At 40.0% G+C, this 11,267-nt stretch overlaps 1 pseudogene; it reads left to right on the forward strand.

The window, feature by feature from the left end:
- The first annotated feature begins 2,550 nt into the window (after positions 1-2,550).
- On the forward strand, positions 2,551-2,640 carry LOC139185038 (U5 spliceosomal RNA; annotated as a pseudogene).
- The last annotated feature ends 8,627 nt before the right edge of the window (positions 2,641-11,267 follow it).

Here is an 11,267-nt window from a genome sequence, read left to right on the forward strand (position 1 = left end):
GAATTTATTACCCCTCTGTCTTCCTTTAGTTATATATGTGTAGAATAGTTAATATATGGATTTAAACATTGTTACTGTCTTCCTCTCTTTCCTTTTCCACACCCTCCATCATTTATAACCGTGCGTGCAATAATTTTTAAACCTCAAAAAATGTTTGCACAGGAGCATATTGCAGTTTGGGTTGCAAGAATCCCCTGATCTCTTGTCCACCCACGACTTATACCTGTAGGTCATGGGCTTGCAGTTACAGAATCAGAGGCTTGAGAAAACAACAACAACAAACTTGATACTTCCTATCAAAAAAATAGACTCAAAAATACTGGTCAACTTTCCCCGCCCCAGCCCCCTCCCCCTCAAAAATTGCCAGATAGATTGTTTACTTCCCTTCCTTGTACTGCAGTGTCTTGCGACACAAGGACTGGCTCTTGAATGTCTAATCTAAATTCCCCTTGAAACCATTAAAGAAAGGTGCAGCTCCATCCTGCTCCAGTGGTTCCACAAACTATTGAGAAATCCCTTGAAAGGTCACCTCCCCATCCCCCAACCCTTAGAGGAAAAAAAAAAAAATTCCTTCTGGGACCAGCTGGTGAGAACATGGTGTGCTTTGTTCATTTATTCATCCATCCAGTGAATATTTACCAAGTGCCGGGCACTTTTCCTAGCTCCTGGAGAGACAACCAGGACAAGAACTCACGGTCAAGAGTGGAGATGGACAAACAAGCCTTGGACACACTTTGATAAGTGTCACAGCAGCACTAAGCACAGGGACTTCTGGAGCACATAGGAGGGACAACCTGGACTTCCAGCCTTGGGAAGGCTTCCCAGTAGGAGTGGTGATAAATGGAGGCCAGGAGGGGGACACAGGTGGGAGAAACAAGGTTGGAGAGGTGAACAGGCTGGATCCTACAGGCATTGGTCCCCAAGATGAGAAATTAGGGTTGTGTCTTGAAGATAAAGAGAAGTGAGTGAAGGCTTGTGAACCAGTGAGATGATCAAATTTTCATTTTAAAGCGATCAGGACAATACTGTGGAGAATGGATTGAGAAAGTAAGACTGGGAGTGGGGAATCCAGTTGGTGGGCTACTACAGTCATCCAGGAGTATGCAAAACCCAATGTAAGCAGGGGCTTATCCTGTGAACTGGGGTGAGGCAGTGCAGCTGTATGTGGCCCTGAAGGTGGTATATGGTTGTATTTCTTTCCTAGGGCGCTCAGGCTTAAACAACAGAAAATTATTGTCTCACAGTTCTGGAGTCTAGAAGTCCAAGATGAAGGTGTTGGCAGAGTTGGTTTGGAGCGCCCGTGAGGGAAAATCTGTTCCATGCCCCTCTTCTAGATGTGGTGATTTGCTGGCCATCTTTGATGTTTCTTGGCTTGTATGTGTATCGCCCCAATCTCTGTCTTAATCCTCGCATGGCATTTCTTCCCTGTGTGTATGTCCAAATTTCCCCATTTTATAAGGACTCCAGTCATATTGGACTGGGACCTATCCTAATGACCTCCTTTTAACTTGATTATCTCCGTAAAGACCCTATCTCTAAATAAAATTCTTCCTAAGGTCCTGGGGATTAAGAGTCCAACATTTTTGGAGAGCCATTATTCAACCCATAACAGTGGTAGAGAAACTGAGTAACATGGGATCCCCACCATCATGGAAGAAAGATGTAGGCTGGAACTCTCTTCCCAGCTCTCCTGCTGGTCTGCACTTATATTCCTTCATGTGAATGCTCAGCCTGAGGTCTTCCTGACTGTCTTCCACAACTAGCACAGTTTGCCTACACTGTTTTGTTTTTCCTCATGGTATTTATCCCTACCTGATTTGTTGCATATTCAGTTTTCACTGTCTTCCCCCGCTGGAATGAAAGCTCCAGGAGAGAGCAGGGACTTCGCCTGTTTATTCTGTGTCTAAAACAAGTCTTTCACTGATTAGATTAATGAGGGAATGGATGGATGGAATGAATATAGCAGAAGTACTAAGGGAACCCAAATAAAGGGCTTAAGGAGGGGGTGGTCAGGGAAGATTTTTCTGGAGAAGGTTACTTTCCAGGTTGGCAGCAGAGAAATCTAGCAGAAAGGAGAACAGCAGCTTACCACTGTCTGCATTGTGGCTTGGCATGGACTTGAGGAAAACTCATCTGTTTGTGAGGATCGTTGATTGCTAAGTAGGGAGGGAGGTCCCTATTGGTGTGAACTTTTGATTGAAACAGAGCTTTTAGAGGTAAGCCTTGGGCTTCAGCTAAACTGAATTGAGGAAAGGCTGACAGAAGGGCCAAGCTTCAGAAGATATACACAACATTTTATACTTGTGTGGTGGAGCCAGGGTGAGGCTGGGGGGCAGCATGGGTTCTAATATTGGGTTTTATTATACTGTCTAAAGGATCTCACCTAATCCTCACCTGAACAAGTACGGATTACTTTCATCACTTCAGGAAGGAGGATTTTGAGAGTTAAAAAAACAAACACACCCCCTGCCACCCAACCTACCCAACACCTATCTTTTCAGAGGGATTAGGGAAAAGGGGAGAGAAGGACTCAATCAGAGACAGACACTGATACTCTGGTTTCCCTTCAGATTATATAAATCTTTTGCCTTTTACTAAAGATTTCTGTGGACAGAGACAGACACTGGTTGGGCCCACTCTCCTCTTCCCCTCCTCCCAAGACCTTGACTCCAGGTCTTAACTGAAGAGAAAAACACCACTGCTGCTTTGTCCCACCGTCCACTTGGCCACCATAATGAGGCAGGAGCCTCTATTTGAGCATGAAGTGTGACAACAATCCCTATTTCTGCCTTTCTCCTTTCCTCCTATTCTCCTTCATTCACAGGATGGAAAATTCTGTTTTGCTGGTCTGTGGAATAATTGGGAAGAAGTTCTTCCACAGGAAGAAGCCCTGTATGCAGCCTTGCATTATCTGCCTTACATATATGTGTCTATGTCAAAATAAGATCTTCATATAATTTTTAAACCTATGAATTTTGTTCTAATTAATAAAGTACAAATTACTGGAAATAAAGTACAAATTCCATGACTAAACTTGGAAGAATTTTTTCTGCCTTCATGTATTTTCACATTTGATAGAAAGTTATTTTACCATGGAAGCAGGGGACAGTGAAATGTTTTTATTAAACAGGGGTCTTAAAACTTGACGGAGTTGATGCTATCTCACCTGAGAAGATGGTTGAAGATTCAGTAGATTGGGAGTGGGGCCTGAGGATCTACATGTTTTTTAAAAAAAGCCTTTAAATTAGTTCTGATATTTAGTCCAGTTTGAGAACTACCAATCTTGTCCACAGGTGGGTGATGACTGGGGTTGTTCTGAAAGTGATCATGGGTATAGAGTAAGCCTGGTTTATGCTCGTGAAGTCCTGTTCCCCTGAATTGCCTTTTCCCCCACCCGCCTTGATTGGAATTTTGCCCATCTTTGAAGGCCTAGCTCAGATAACATCTTTTTCAAACCTTCCCTGATCCCCAGATAGAAAAACTTCTGGCGCCCTTGGTGCCTCCCAGGGCATTTTGCTCAGCTCTTCCTTTCTGACTTATTCAGGCTTGAGTTTTGTGTGTTTGTGCCCCCTGCTGTAGCCTTCTGTGTGATGGCAAAGGTGCCTTGGTGAGCCCCCAGGGACTGCACAGTGTCATGCATAGAGTATCTTGCTTTAGTCTGCCTGGCATGTCTTAACAAAATACCACAGCCTGGGTGGCTTAAACAATAGACTTTATTTTCTCACAATCCTGGATGCTAGAAGTCCAATATCAAGGTGTCAGCAGGGTTCGTTCTTCTGAGGCCTCTCTCCTTGCCTTGCGGGTGGCTGATTTCTAGCTGTGTCCTCACCTGGTCGTTTCTTTGTTGCCTCTGTGCTGAAGTCCTGGGTGTCTCTTTGCCTGTCACCAGTGGACTTCTCTGGTGGCTCAGATGGTAAAGCGTCTATCTACAATGCGGGAGACCTGGGTTCCATCCCTGGGTCGGGAAGATCCGCTGGAGAAGGAAATGGCAATCCACTCCAGTACTCTTGCCTGGAAAATCCCATGGACAGAGGAGCCTGGTAGGCTACAGTCCATGGGCTTGCAAAGAGTCGGGCATGACTGAGCAACTTCACTTTCACTTTCAGTCAGATTGGATTAGGACTCACCCATTATGGCCTCATTTTAATTTAATCACCTCTTTGAAGATCTTATAACCAAATACTGTTACATTCTGAGATGCTGGGAGTTAAAGCTTCAGTGTATGAATTTTAGAGGACACAATTTAGTCCATAACATGCCTCAAGTATGTTTGGATAATTGACATTTTATTACTCTACAACTTTAACCATAAATTCAGACTTCCTAGGTGACTTTGTGGTAAAGAATTCACCTGCCAATACAGGAGACACAGTAGACGTGGCTTCGATCCCTGGATTGGGAAGTTCCCCTGGAGAAGGAAATGGCAGCCCACTCTAATATTCTTGCCTGGAGAATCTCATGGACAGAGGAGCCTGGTGGGCTGCAGTCCGTGGATCACAAAGAGTCAGACACAACTGAGCAGGCATGCATTCTCTCTCTTAACAATAAACTAGACAATACTCACATGGGTTATAAAGTTGGATGAAGTATGTTGGAAAGCAAAAGAAAACGGAGTGACCTTAACTAGATAAATATGCCATCGAAAACAGGATTACATTCAATAGGAAAAACTTTGAAGGCCCCAGTAACAAATTGAACGGGTATTGGACAGGAAATTATTGACTAGGTATAACATATTCATCAATCAAGTTCCTACAGTCCTCCGTTCTACCAACTGAGCTATCGAAGGAGCTTGACTAGGTATAACATATTCAGTCACACACACACACACACACACACACACACATATTGTGAGTCAAACTGAGCTATTGGTTGGGAGGCAGCAATGGAATTCTGTTATTAAAAAGAAAACAATCGGAGTGTGTTAGAAGTGAGAATATCAAATGCTAGAACTGGAAGTAATTCTTTTGCTGCACTTGGCTCTTCTCAGAGATTGTGGTTGGTTTTTAACTTTACATTTTAATAAAGAGTTACAGAAACTAAAGACGGTTCATTGTAAAAAAAAAAGGAAATATATTTAAAAGGATGGGAAATGGGACTTATAATGGCTGTTTAATCTGGAGAAGAAAAAGCTGACAGGTGACTTAATCCATATGTTCTGGTGTATGCACAGGGAAATGAATATGGTGGATCCTTTCCAGATGTTTTCCTTTTCCACTGAGACAAAGAAAAAAGCAAAGCATTTCTTAAAAGAGAGCTTTAGATCAGTGGTTTTCAAATTGAGTTCTATAGACCTTGAGTGTTCTTAGCCTCACTTTTGTGTGCATTATATATTAAGGAGTTCTTGTTCAAATTTGTTTTAAAACATTGTTCTGATATTAAACTGTTATGAAAACTAATGCTTTGGACAATACAAAAATCACAGAATTCTAATTCGGGGTGAGACTTAAAAAAAAATCTTATCCAAACTCCCTAATTTTCTAGATGAGAAATCTGAGGTCCTGAGAGGTTAAGTGACTTGTTAATAAAGGACTTCCTAAACATCAGGATTTTAAAACACCAGATCAGATTATCAGAGGCAACTAAGTCTTTACGAAGATTTCAGTGAAATAGGATAGAGAGGCATTGAATGGTTTAGATCAGCTTTTCCCAACTGGCCTTCTGTGTTATAGGTGGGAGGGTTGTAAAAGGCAGTAACAGAATCTGTGTCAATTTCTACTTCTTAGAAAGTAAGAAGTACAATCATTTAAAACTATTTTTGCAGTTCAAAATGGAAGTTTGAGAGTCTCTGAGAGTGTGCTGAGTGAGCCTACTAAGCTGCTAATAGAAACATCCAGCCAGCAGGCACTTAACTCAGTTTCTCTCTTGCTAAATACGCCTGTCAGAGGGGAGGTTTTTGCCATTTTGCTACTTGAATTTGTTTTGATTCTCATTCACATGTAATGTTTTTAAGGTAGAAAACAAATGGTCCTGAATTAAATAAATCAATGAGAAATGTCACTGTATAATCATTTTAATAATCATTTTGCAAAATGACTTATGACGATGCTTACCCCAAGGAAGGGTTACCTTCATATAATGAAAATTCTTATATAACACAAATACCTAACTCTAGAACTCAAAACTCAGTGCTAGAAAGAGAAAATATAGTGATGACTACATCCAAGTTGACCTTCAATTTGTAAGAAATAAAGATTCAATCAACTGCCTCATGAAATAATAGTGGAGTTATGTTTATAAATATAGTTTCAGGCTTTTATAAATATACAAAAACATAACAACATCCTTTTATCTAATTAGTTATAAATAACACAAAATTATTTTTTAAAAACCTAGTTGGTTTTTAAGTACAAAATACAAAAACTAAAAGCATGGAGAAATGAAAGTATTTTGTGTCAATTTCTGATATTAATATCATTGTATGTAGTTATATTTCAATATAGTTTAAATTACACATTTAGTACAAAATCCAAAGAGAATACGTTGCCTGTTTTAAATTTGTCAACAAATTACGCTTTTCCTTAATAATGGATTCAAAAGAAATCATACAATAGAAGACTACTACAAAGAAGAAAAGAATTTGTTTTTATATTTTTTGTTTAATAAGTGTTATTAAAAATTGGGTTAAAATAAATTCCAATAATACATTTATCTAAAAATAATATATTTATCTAACTTAGCTGAGTTAAGGTACTGGAAAGACTGAATGTTAACCACTTTATTTTTAAAATATAGGCTTCTAATATTAAATAAATATATGACTCCAAAATTGTGAGTTCAGTCGTCTTTCACTCATTGATTCATTAGTTCCGTCTTCCTTTTATTCATATGCCTGTGCAATAGCTAGATAAGAATAATATCTATGAGTGTGTGAATTATTTGTATTTTAATTGGCATTTTCTGAAGTGCTTGTAGAGCTTTAGTTCTTTTAAGTAATTTAAACAATCTTTTTTACACCGTCAATTTGTAGTAAGCAAGGGATTTCCAAACTAATTTAATGTGCAGCCTAGCTTCTGGGATGGGTATGTAGGGGTATCTGAGAAGCACCCTCAGAATAACTTTGAGATAAGATTATCTTCTAGGAGTGAAAGAAAGGAGCATAAATGTGTTCAAGATAAGATCAGCATTCTTAGCAGGAAAGCGAAGCTTCTTAGGCCTCCTGGGTCCCTTGACAGCAGCCACCAGAATTCTAGGCACCGGAAGGGCATACCTCCTGTTTTAAGTTAATAAACTGCTATTCATCAATCTCTTTTGGTTTCATGAGTGAGCCAGTTCATCTTTGGATGGATAATCAGCTAAGCTGAAGATGCTTAACAGGCCTTGGTCTGTGGTGTCTTCAACAAAGGGGAGACATAGGTACAATGACTGATCCTTTGACATCCCTCCCTTTGTGTTATCTCTGAGCTACAAATACAGTGGTCTGTTGAAATAATTTGCAGTATTGAAAAATCAGAATGCTACTTACTGGTGTCTTATAATGCCTTGCCCTCCTATGAAGTTTTAGTGTGATTTTGCTCCAGCTGGTCAGAATCTCCATTCTTGTCCCTATTATATATGCCTTGTGATTTTCCTTCATAGTCCTTCTTGGGATGTGTAGTTACACATTTATTTTGTGACTCTTTAATTACTGTCCCCACGATGGCAGGGACCACACTTGAATCTCATCCCATTGTCACAGCATTATATCCCCAGTGCAAAAACAGGATCTAGCTCAGAGGCAGTGATCATGAAGATATAATAAAACTTCTCATTCCTCTGACCCTTACTGTTAAGCAATTGAAGTCTAATTTAAAATCTTCTTTTAAAAAAATTAAAATGTTTTCCAGTATTCTAGTTTGCCTCTCTGTAGACTCTATAAAAGTTTTCTCCATAAGTGCTAATCTATGCTAGATAATTTAGAAAAAGAATTTATTAATATAAAATTTAATTTTTGTTCATGTTTTCAAAACTTCTTTAGTTCTTGTTGCATTTCCCACCTTCTCAGGATTCAAAATGCTCCCTCGCAATTAAGCTCTTCTCTAGGTCACTGTATTTTTTAAAATCAACTTTGTGTATCCTTCATAATGTATTATGAGGGAGAAGAGATTTTGAGAATCAGGACTCCTCATCCCTGTTTCTTTCTACATTTAAGAGGATATTATTGAAGTGGATTGAGCAGAAGATGAACCTGTATGCAATGCATTTATATGTTCCCACATTTTCTGGTGCAATAGTGGAGCATAAGGATGATTTTATGGAATATTAATTTAGATGTAAGTTCCAGAGCATTATAACACCCACATGGAGTCCTTTCAATGGTCTTTGTTGCTTTGTTCCCAACCCAGGGATCAAACCCAGGTCTCTCTCATTGCAGGCAGATTCTTTACACCTGAGCCACCAGGGAAGCCCAAGAATACTGGAGTGGGTAGTCTATCCCTTCTCCAGGGGAATCTTCCTGACCCAGGAATCCAACTGGGGTCTCCTGCATTGCAAGCAGATTCTTTACCAGCTGAGCTACCAAGGAAGCCCTTTGTTGCTTGACAGGTAGCAACAAGAGAAAAGGAGATAGGAAAAGTTAGTGCAGATATAAAGCAAAAAGTCCAGAGTTCATGAGGCAAGAGGACTCTGCTGTCTGAGATCTTAGGTGATTAGATAAAAGGTGCAAACTGGAACCTGCAAAGTGAAACTCATTTAGTTAGCTTTAACACAGCGTGGTTTTCTGTATGTCACCCCTCTTTCTCTCATTGCCACTACCACAAACTCTTCCAAGCTGGGGACTGTAAGTTATATTTTTGTGTTCCCTAATACCTAGTACAGTGTGAATTCATAACTTGGTTTGTATAGAACTGTAACCCAGTCTCTTTTCATTTTACTTTGCCGATAGAGAGTTATTAAATCAGGGGAAAGAGATTTTGATAAGGAAAGTTAGTCTTAGGAAATAAAAACAGGCTCAAAATAGATCTCCCCTGGTGGCTCAGGTGGTAAAAGTGTCTGCCTATAATGCAGGAGAGCCGGGTTTGATCCCTGGGTCAGGAAGATACCCTGGAGAAGGAAATGGCAACCCACTCCAGTACTGTTGCCTGGAAAATCCTATGGACGGAGGAGCCTGGTAGGTTACAGTCCATAGGGTCTCAAAGAGTTGGACACAACTGAGCAACTTCACTTTCAAAATAGATCAGAAACTGTTTTATCTATTTAAATATACACTTAAATGGAGAAGAGAAACTATATTCTGATATATATTAATTTGGTAAACAACAAACTGGATTAATTGGCTTTACAAAACTCTTAAAGAATTTTATTTTTTGGAGGAGGTGACTAAGTTACAGTTAGTAAGTATGCTTAGAGAGTGAAAAGTGAAAGTGAAGTCACTCAGTCGTGTCTGACTCTTTGCGACCCCATGGACTGTAGCCTACCAGGCTCCTCTGTCCATGGGATGTTTCAGGCAAGAGTACTGGAGTGGGTTGCCATTTCCTTCTCCAGGGGATCTTCCTGACCCAGGGATCAAACCCTGGTCTCCTGCATTGTAGGCAGTCGTTTTTACCATGAGCCACCAGGGGAGTCAGATACGACAGAAATTCATTGAGGTTTGAGTCTGTGTTTTGATCTTTTGTTCTCTGATCATCTATATTTGTGGTTCTCTTTTGAATGTCCTTCTTTGTCAGCAAGAGTGTACAACTGTCATGATGGTAGTTATTTAGCTTGATGTAGCTGTGCTCCCGTAGTCATGTATGGATGTGAGAGTTGGGCCATAAAACTGAGTGCTGAAAAATTGATGCTTTTGAACTGTGGTGTTGTAGAAGATTCTTGAGAGTTCCTTGGACTGCAAGGAGATCAAACCAGTCAATCCTAAAGGAAATCAGTCCTGAATATTCACTGGAAGGACTGATACTGAAGCTGAAGCTCCAATACTTTGGCCACCAGATGCGAAGAACTGACTCATTGGAAAAGATCCTGATGCTGGGAAAGATTGAGGGCAGGAGAAGAAGGGGATGGCAGAGGATGAGATGGTTTGGATGGCATCACTGACTTGATGGACATGAGTTTGAGCAAGCTCTGGGAGATGATGAAGGACAGGGAAGCTGGGGTCACAAAGAGTTGGACACGACTGAACGACTGAACTGAACTGAACTGAACTGAGCTGTGTTCCTAAAAATGAAAGGGCCTGGGTAGCTAGAGCTAGAAAGTTTCAGTTTTCTTTAAATGTGTCAAATTACTAACATCATCAAAATCTTTACCAGAGTGTCCACTGATGGATGAATGGATAAAAAAGAAGGAAATTTTATCATTTGTGACATCCTGGATGGACCTTGAGGATATCACACTAAGTGAAATAAATCAGACAGAGAAAGACAAATACTGTATTATCTTACTTGTATGTCGACCTAAAAACACAAAACAAAACAAACTCTAATTCGTTGATACAGAGAACAGGTTAGTGGTTGGCAGAGGTGGGGGTGTGGTGGTAATTGTGGTTGTGGTAGTGAAAATGGGTGAAGGTGATCAAAAGGTACAAACTTCCAATTATAAAATAAAATAAGTCCTGGGGATGCTATGTGCAGCATGGTAACTCCAGTTAATAATGTGTGTGTGCGCTGAGTCACTTAGTCATGTCTGACTCTTTGTGACCACATGGGCTGTAGCCCACCAGGCTCCTCTCTCCATGGAATTTCCCAGGCAAGAATACTGGAGTGGGTTGCCATTTCCTACTCCAGGGGATCTTCCTGACCTAGGGATTGAACCTGCCTCTCTTGCCTCTCCTGCATTAGTGGACAGATTCTTTACCACTATACCACCTGGGAAGTCCTAGGTAATAATACTGTGTTACTTATTTAAAAGTTGTTAAAGAAAGGAAGAAAGAAGGAAAGTTGCTAATAGAGTAAATCTTAAAGGTTCTCATCACAGAGAAAAAAATTTGTAACTATGTGTTGATGGATGTTATGGTGATCATTTCCCAATATATACAAACATTGAATCCTTATGTTGTATACCTGAAACTAATGTAATGTTATATGTCAAGTATTTCTCAATAAAAAGAATCTGGTTGGTGTACAAACTGTGACTCTAAAACAGTAGGGAAGGTTTCATAAGCCATATGCAAGAATATTCCTGATTGCAACCACACCTTGAATGAAAATAGAGTTTTTGAAGTAAACTCATAAGAATCATGGAATCATTGTAAGTTACAGATGGGAGGGCTCTTAAGGTCGTCTAGTCTAACCTACTGCATTTGGAGATTAGAGATTCAGGCTAAAGGAGGTAAAATGACTTGCCCGAGGACACAGAGG

The sequence above is a fragment of the Bos indicus genome, chromosome 9, assembly GCF_029378745.1.
Source record: "Bos indicus isolate NIAB-ARS_2022 breed Sahiwal x Tharparkar chromosome 9, NIAB-ARS_B.indTharparkar_mat_pri_1.0, whole genome shotgun sequence".
Lineage (NCBI taxonomy): Eukaryota > Metazoa > Chordata > Mammalia > Artiodactyla > Bovidae > Bos > Bos indicus.